General features: G+C 37.2%; 1 pseudogene; it reads right to left on the bottom strand.

Annotated features, from left to right (window-relative positions):
- Positions 1–1934: 1934 nt before the first annotated feature.
- On the bottom strand, positions 1935–3126 carry LOC144222034 (actin-related protein 2/3 complex subunit 2 pseudogene; annotated as a pseudogene).
- Positions 3127–9600: the final 6474 nt, after the last annotated feature.

Below are 9600 nucleotides of genomic sequence, written 5' to 3'. Positions count from 1 at the left end.
ACTTCTAGGGATCATTCTTGTTTATTTCTTCCTGGCACATGGTGAGACAACTCAGTCTACAGATTCATGTATTTATTTCAGAGCAGTTTCATTCCATAATAAAGTTAATTATGCATATATCGTTTCTGTTTCATTTGTTCTGGTTTATTCAGAGAAACCAGTTATCCCATTTTAAGGGCTTCAGGTTTTGCTTTCCACATGAAACTTCTAATTGTTATTCCTCTGGGTGGGTTTTTAAAGCATTGCCTATAACTTCCATAGGCCTCATTGTTCATGTCTCTGACGTACAGTGATGTATGCTGAGTCTCCACTTCAGTGAACATAAACCAACATGGGAAAAAGTAAAATGTTTTTCTTTTGGTTTCACAATGCATTCAATTCCACTGAAACACAAGAAGCACTTGGATACCTTATGGTTCACCTACCATTACTGACACTGTTTAGTATCTGTAAAGCTGAAACTCAGATATCTCCTTGTACCGTTTCCAAAGTGCTCAGCCTGGCTCCCAAGTCATTTCTCTTAGATAACAGACTGAGCAGTTAAAAAATAACATTCATGGAGTGCCTGGGTGGTTTAGTCAGTTGAGCATCCAACTCTTGATTATGGCTCAGGTCATGATCTCACAAGGTCGTAAGATCGAGCCCCATGTGCGGCTCAATGCATGCTTGGGATCGTCTCTCTCCCACCCTTTCTGCCCCTCCCTGGCTCATGCATGTGTGCACATGCATTCTCTATCTCTCTCATAAATAAATGTTTATTACATGCATTGGCTCATCTAGGTATAACAATGCCACGAGGCGGTACTTCAAAATAAATAAATAACATTCATTTAAACATACTGGCTTTTGTGCACTTAATGCATTTGTTGTCCACAAAGTGATGCTTTCTTCTTGTTGCTTTCATTTCCATACTCCAAAGTATCATCTGTACAATTTAAGCGGCATAAACAATTAAAGGTGCTCTTTTTCAAAATTCTACATGTCTTTATCTTACAAAAAAAAAAGCGAGAGATCATAAAATTATCCCTCAACTTGATCCTAAACTTTCAGAATTTGTGGTTTCCGCTTGTGGTCTTTCCATAATTATACTATGTATGTTGTTTTCTTCTTTGCTTTTGGCTCTTCCCATAAGAAGTTGTGAAGTCATAATCAAAATCTACTGTTTTCATGTATATGTACAAGAAAGAATACGAAAGAGAAGTATACCGATGATACATGTATTTATGTTATTTTATATACTCATAGATATATATATCTAAAGATTTCTTAACTCATAATTTTTTTAAAAAATTTTTAATGTTTTATTTATTTCTGAGAGAGAGAGAGAGAGAGAAGAGAGAGAGCGTGAGCAGAGGAGGGTCAGAGAGAGAGGGAGACACAGAAGCTGAAACAGGCTCCAGGCTCCGAGCTAGCTGTCAGCACAGAGCCCGACGCGGGGCTCGAACCCACGAACCGTGAGAACATGACCTGAGCCAAGGTCGGATGCTTAACCGACTGAGCCATCCAAGCGCCCCTCTTAACTCATAATTTTTTTAAGAAACAAAAATTTCCTTTATTCATGACCTCAACAGTATTTCTTTAGATTACAGGAGCTTTGAACTCAAATACATAGGAGAAAACAAGTAAAGACTGCATTATCCTGCAACTCATTAGTAGTAACATGTTGCAAAGTAAAATCGCTTGGAAAAGAGGCAGGAAGGAAAAGGGTATGAGGGAGGAAAGGTAAAGAAAAGGAACTAAGATGATCAAGTGGAATTCTTTTAGTTCTTGAAAGCTAGGAAGTTCTTGCAAGCACAGCTCATTTCTGCAAATTATTTTCCAAATGTGTCCAAAACGGAACCAAAACAGAGACTCCCTTAAGAACCTGAAGAGGTGCAACATTAAAGGCTACGATTATACAATAGCAGGTTGTCAGCTGCCTCCTCGTACTGTTCTCAAGAGTTAGTGGGATGAAAAGGTCTTCCTGTGATTGGATTGTTTTCATTTTTTTTTCCTTCAGCATCTGGGCGGGCACGGTTCAGCACCTTGAGGAAGTCGGAAGTTTTTGCCTGTGCACGTGTGTGCATATAAGCCTTTGAGCACTTAATGCAGTCGTGCACAGAGTCCCGGAATGCGTGGATCAGGCTGACAGCGTTGTCTCGCGCACTGGCATTGGTGCGGCGAGGGAACGGCATGAAGGTAACAGAGCCAATGTTCTTGCCCAGTGCAGCACTGACAAAAGGTCTTTTGGCTCCAGAGGAGGTACCCTGTGGCTAAAGAGGACCTTTGCGAATGTGTAGTTGGCTCTGCGTCCTTCTTTGAACTCCTGCATGAACACTTTTCCAAATCATCGTTATCCTTAAACGCTGAAGACTACAGTGACTGTCTTTTTTTTTTTTTAATGTTTTTTATTTATTTCTGAGAGAGAGAGAGAGAGAGAGACAGCGTGAGCAGGGGAGGGTCAGAGAGAAAGAGGGAGACACAGAATCTGAAGCAGGCTCCAGGCTCTGAGCTAACTGTCAGCACAGAGCCCGATGCGGGGCTCGGACCTACAAACCATGAGATCATGACCTGAGCCAAGGTTGGATGCTTAACCAACTGAGCCACTCAGGCACCCTGACTCTGTCTTTTTTTACACTCACCATATATGATCTCATCATCCCTATAATGGATTACTGCCCTGGTCTCTCCTTCCTTGCCCTTTACTTGGAATTGGAAGTATTTCTCAAAGACAGAGGCAGAACAATTTTGTTTCAACATGCCAGCCTGATACACACTGGAATCCTTGGATTCTGGTAGATTTTCAAGGTTGTATAGCAAAGAGACACTGTATCTTGATTTGGGATTTACCAAGAATCTCCCATGCACCCTCTTTAATTACGTGTCAGCACCCTATGTCTGAAGTTCCTTGTAGAATTTCAAAGAAATACAATCACTTTTGTTTTGTCTCCATTAGGATTTGAAATATGATAGAGGACTCCATGGAATGAAATCTGCAAATGTTACTTCTAATGCTTCTGGTTTGTTACTGGTGGCCGGGTTCTCAAACTTGAGCATGAGTATCTCCTCAGTGATGCGATTGTTCACCTCCAGCAGTATCAGGCTACACTCCCCCCCATCCCCCATAAGTCTGAACCGGCCTGCCATGTCACACCACCCCTGCCTCACCAACAAGCTCAGTCCCCTCAAGGCCCCAGCTCTAGCGGGCCACTTCTGCTCTCACACCCACTTCCGCTTTGATGCCCAGATGCACAGCCCCATGGTGCCATCCATTTTCCTGCGGTCCCATACACAGGGCTAACTCATTACCTTCTTGTCTTACACTATTGCTTCGTGTCCAAGATACATTATTAAATGAAAGAAGCAAGTGACAACATAGCATAGATATACTTTAAAGGACACTACAAAAAATTTCCCTAGCATTTTGATAGTTGTTTTTTTCTTGGTGGTAAAATCATTTGTGGTTACTAATATATAATATTGTCTAAAATTTTATGAAAATTTACTAACGTATATATTTCTCTGTTTATAAACATATTTTCCTTTGCAATAACTAAACAAATTCTTGTTCCGATGGAGCTCATGTAACAATGTTTTTGGAGACCAAAATGATAAACAAGTAACTTTATTACATGTCAGAATGCAAGTACTACATGAAAATTACAAAGATCTATCAAGGTTCAAAACAGAGGATTACTGCTGAGAAGTTGTTCGACTAAACTTTACAAATCTATACATAATTCACTTGAATCCTGTAGTAAACTTTTAAAGAAAAGAGAAAAAAAATCATTTGTATGATGGGAACCATTATCACATAGGCTGTTAGGATAAGTCGCAACTTGGAATATTAATTGTCTTCCATCGTGAAGACAGGAGAATTACCCACGCTTCTTTAAAAGTTCCATGTATACACTTAATCCTCTGTCACAGTCACCCTCCATCACCTAAAATATGAGGAACTGCCTGCTGTCTGTTCTTGTTTGACAGAGCTTAACTTTGTATGTAAGGACTGGCAAACATGTTCATAGGCATTCTTGTCTGATCCCTGAGTCACGTGATCTGAAACTGCCCCAGCTGCTTCCTTATGTGTTTTAACCATAGTTCCTAACTCAACTCTCTACCTTCTGCCCAGGTACCAGCTGTGAATCCTGACAGCAATCATGAATGATTCTAACCTAATTTCTGCTTTGCTGTAACCTCAATATGCTGTGACAATTGCCACCCACATTCCACCCCAATCCTCTCCTCTGTTCCATCTCTTTTACACACATACACACAAACTCTGCACATGTAATCACATCTAAATCTGTTGCCCGTAGCCAGAATTAGTTTCTGAAAGCCAACCCAAGAATATTTACTCAGAACGGGAGTCCTGTGCTTTCCAAACACTTTGGCACCTTTACTCCACCATCAAAACTTGTGATAAGTAAACATAATTATTCTCCTGTCTCTGAAAAGCTCTTAATGCTCTACCTTGGCTGGTATACCTTGGCTGGTAGAGTCTGGTCTTGGGATGATTTAAATATCATTTATCTCTTACTAGGTATGTACAGTCATTTAAAAAACACTTGAAGGATCTTTTGAACCTCAAAGCCAATAGCCTTGTCTCTAATCTATTATTTACAACTCAATAGCCTTCCTGCAGTTCTATTTGAAGCAAAGAGATCTTGGATGATCTGTTATGTTTGCTTGGCTTTTGCTGAAAGTGAACATTGGAAGAAAGAAATGTCAGTTCTTTATTCTGTACATCTACAAGTTTCTCTGTCTTTGCCATCTATGTTTTAGAAATATCTGTCTTTCTCTGTTTGTGTTTTATTTTTAATAAATAAGGATGTTGGGAAATAATCCCAGAGAGTTATTCATGTCATTCTTTGTCCTTTAAGAAGGAGATGGAGTTGTGGGCTACTTGTAGCATATAATTAAGTTTAAAATGATGCTGTAACTTGAGCATGTCTTATTTTCTCCTCTGGTCTCTATACATGTCTGTGCAGATGAGTCATCTTTGCTATTAAGAGTTTGGATCCAAAATTCAAGGTATAGGAACTGGAGATTCAGAAGTTCAGAGCAAATTAAGATGTGGTTTTGTTTAGTAAATAAATATCATGAAAAATAACTATGCTTTACATTTCTTACTTAGAGTAATTGATATTGAATGGCTTGCTCACCTGTTAGCAGATATTAAAATCATATATGTTTTTTAATGTTCCTAAATATTGTTCATTAATAGAATACTGTGCCCATAATATTCCCCAGATATAAAAATCATATTTGTACCTCATATAAAGTTAGAATTTATACAAAGCTCAGCACATACTTTGTACACTTTTGAGTTCTGTGCAAATGTGAATTTAATATAAAGCTGGGTCATAAATCTAGTTTTTCAGTATTTACAATAAGACTGTGAATTGGTATGTGGCCATTTACACGTGACAATAAGAAAGAAAGTCTGCATGAAAATAATGCATTCCTAGATTTAGTAAAATTTATTCTTGTTTGGTGAAGGGGAAGATAAAGACAATGAATGGATGGAATATAAAGTGAGATATAAAACAGATGAGATTAGATAATTCAAGAAAAATTTAACAATGACTCACTTTACCCTCTTGTGGGGATGAGCACTGGGTGTTATGTGGAAACTAATTTGACAATAAACTATTTGTAAAAAAATAAAAAATAAATTAAAAAAAAATAAAACCCAGGCAAACGTGATCTCATCTCCAAATTTTCACATTTGTCTTCTATCCAACTTAGACATTTCACTCTTAGTGTTGGAGTACTGACTACTCTTGGAGAAATATCTTTCTTATATTGATTTTCCCTTCAACCCATGCTCCCCTACAAATTATCGTTCCTATATACAGGTAGTTCAAATTCTTCTTCATCTTTCCTGACTTCAGTAGGACTGTAGATATAGTAGCAATAAAGAGTAGTTTTTATTGTCCCCATTTCATGGATGAAGAAACTGAGGCTCAAAGAGTTTATTCTTCTAAATTAAAAAGCTGTTAAAATAGAATATTCAAAATTCAACTGTGAGGGCTATTCTCATTTTCCAATAAGATATCTTTTCCAGAAAGTGAACCATATTATTAAAAAAAGAATTTTCTAGAAAGCTATTGCTATAACAACTTTGAACATTATATTATCTGTCACTATGCTTTTGTTTGTCTTGTTTTTGTTTTTGAGAGAGAGCGAGAGCATGTGCATGTGAACAGGGGAGGGGCAGAAGGAGAGAGAATTGTGTTTTCTTACATTATTATTTTTTAAATGTTTATTTTTTGAGAGAGTGCATGTGCGTGCACGCAAGTAGGAGAGAGACAGAGAATTCCAAGCAGGCTCCATGCTGTCAGCCCTCCCCCCATCCCCATGTGGGGCTCAATCTCACAACCTTGAGGCTAGGGCCTGAGCCAAAATCAAGAGTCTGAGGCTTAACTGAGCCACCCAGGGGTCCCAGTCACTTTAGATATATTATCCAAATAGCCCTTGGCCACACATTCTACACCGTAAGTTCCCTGATAGTTATTCATTCATTAATTCAAAACTATGGAAATATATATAGGAAAATAGTAATGAACAAAACAAATATGATCCTAGCCTTCATGAAGTTTAAAGTCTTCTAGGGAAAAAGCAAAAACTGTAGTTATATTAGTGGGTATCAAATGCTAAGAAGCATTAAAGTGAATTCTCATGAGTTGTCTATACCAAAAGAAATGAGAATTACTGGTTGGTAAGATTGGTATTTGAATCAGGACAACAGGATATTACACAGGGGAGCTTAAATAAAATGCAAATTATCTATTCACTAAGTGTGATAAGGATCCAAGAGATGGAATACAAAAGCAAGGGGGAAAAGAGCAAGGAGAGAGATTTTCCTTCTTATATGTCATTGTTTATATATTATAAGCTAGGCTTTTGCCTTGTTTCTGGCTTTGTTTTTGTTTTTTATGACGTTCTTGCCTTGTAATCTATATCAGGTAATCAGCGAAATCATATTCTCTTGTACCAAGACCCTTGGTACTCCGAACAGCATGTCAAAATAGTACCCAGGTTCAAAATGACTAATTTTACGAGTCCTTCTAGAGACTGGAATGTTCTTCGCCCAGGAGTGTCAATGCTTCCAGAGTCATTGATAGACATAGATTGCAGTTATCTTCACCCAGTATAACTGCAAGTAGCATTTAAATTCCTTTCTCCTTAACCATCCGCTTGACAAGCACACAATCAATTTTTTATTCACAAAGACCCAACANCCATACCCGAGCAGATATTTCTGGTCCCTAGCTTCTAGCCCTTGCTGATATAGCTTTATTACTCTAATCTAACCCTCAGGTCTAACAACAGAGGGCACACTGGTCCCAAGGATCACAAAGATATTAGAGATCAGGCAAAAATTCAACAAGAGTTAGGGATGCCTTGGTAGCTCATTGGTTAAGCAACTGACATCACCTCAGGTCATGAGCTCACAGTTTGCGGGTCTGAGCCCCGCATTGCACTCTGTGCTGACAGCTCAGAGCCTGGAGCGTGCTTCAGATTCTGTGTCTCCCTCTCTCTCCGCCCCTTCCCCAATCATGCTCCATCTTTCTCTCTCTCTCTCTCTCTCTCAAAAATATTTTTTTCTTAAAACAATTCAACAAAATTAAAAAAAAAAAAGGGGATGAGAATGAGACTTCTGCTACCAGGTGTATGGCAGACTAGATATATTGAAAGATCATCCTACCATAAAACAATTCTATTTTAGAAAGAAGACATTTAGCAAAGTATTGTAAAGAACACAAAATGTAGACGGATCTCCAAAAGCCCAACAATTACCCACATTTTGAAAAAGGTAAAATTCACAAAATAAATATGAACTAGAAGTGCTCAGATAGAGGGGCGCCTGGGTGGTTCAGTCAGTTAATCGTCCGACTTAGGCTCAGGTCAAGATTTCACAGTTCGTGGGTTCGAGCCCTGCGATGGGCTCTGTGCTGATGGCCAGCTCAGAGGCTGGAGCCTGTTTCGGATTCCGTGTCTCCCTCTCTCTCTGACCCTCCCCTGCTCACACTATCTCTCTCTTTCTCTCTCAGAAATAAATAAAACATTAAAAAAAAGAGAAGTGATCAGATAGCAAGAAGGGAGAACAAGATTATCATGATGGAAAAAGCCAATGAAAGCACTGCTAGTATGATACTAAGCTTTGATGTATTAAAAGGTGGAGAAGCTGAAACTAAGATATACAGATTAATCCAGGCATCTCCAGAAAGAATAAAATAATCATCTCTATCTGAAATATGGTTTAAGTAGACACAAATCCTATTCAGAGAAAAATATTCAAAATTTAGCAACTAAATATTCCCAACAGATTTAAATCAAGTAAATAAGACTCTAAAATCAAAGATCCACAAGATCATAAGGAGGTCAACTTCTATAATAGACAATCAGGAGAAAGTGTAAATGACAAATTTAGATGCAGAGTATACACTTTTACAAAATGAAGATTTGGGTCACAAGGAAGAGAAAGCAATAAGTAATTATCAGGAATGACTAGACATAGATCTGACAAAGAAATAAATGGGATTTCTAGAAACTTAGCTGAAATTATATAAAGATACATAAATATATGTTACATATTTCACACAAATATAGATTTAGACACTTACAAATACATTTCAACATTTAATTTTTTAAAACAATGTATATCAGAAATATAACCATGTATACAATTTCAATAATTTACTATAATTATATGCATATAGAATTTGTTGTATGTGTATAGAATTTATTATACAATCCCATCAGTTTTAAGAGTATATCCTTAATTTCAAAATATTTGAGGAATATCCAGATTTGTTTCTGTTACTGATTTCTAGTTTTATTCTGTTGTGGTCAGAGAACTTAATTATGTTATTGCAATTACTTGCAGAGAAGGAAGCCTGGCAAAAAAACTTCTCTCAACTTTTGTTTCACTGAAAAAGTTTCATTTCACTTTCATTTTTAAAAAGTATACTATTCTTGGATGACATTTTTCTTTCCATATTTTAGAGATTTCAATCCATTTACTTGTATATTCCACAGTATCTTATGAGAAGTCTGCTGAATTTTTATTTTTGTTACTCTGGATTTGATTTCTTCTCCACATCTGCCTTCCCCCAGATTTATTTTTATCTTTGTTATTGAGCAGTTTGACTAAAGTTTCTGTGTTTGTTGTTTTTGTTATTCTTGTGGTGGTGGTGGTAGTGGTATTTGTGTGTTTTTGTATTTATCCTGTCTGATATTCTGTGATGTTTTTGGATTTGTGGTTTGTTGACTTTCATTACTTTTGGAAAACTGTCATCCGTTATCATTTCAAAGATTTATTCTCTCTCATTCTCTTCTTTGTCAGGGTTTCCAGTTATATGTAAGATTAATTAATATTGTTTTATAGTTCTTTGATATTTTGTTCCTCTTTTCCCCTCTTTCACTCTCTTTTCTCTTTATGTTTAACTGTGGATAATTTCAAATGATCTATACTCATAGTCTTTTATTTTTATCTCTGTTTTGTCCAGTAAGCTGTGGAGCTCCAAAAGAAAATCTTCACTGATATCACTTTTTTTCTTATTTGTAGAATTCGCATTGTTTCCATCTTTTCAAAATTCCACATCTCTTCAC

The sequence above is a fragment of the Crocuta crocuta genome, unplaced genomic scaffold, assembly GCF_008692635.1.
Source record: "Crocuta crocuta isolate KB4526 unplaced genomic scaffold, BGI_CrCroc_1.0 scaffold784, whole genome shotgun sequence".
NCBI lineage: Eukaryota > Metazoa > Chordata > Mammalia > Carnivora > Hyaenidae > Crocuta > Crocuta crocuta.
The sequence above is the reverse complement of the archived record's forward strand: the minus strand, read 5'-3'. Positions and strand labels throughout refer to the sequence as shown.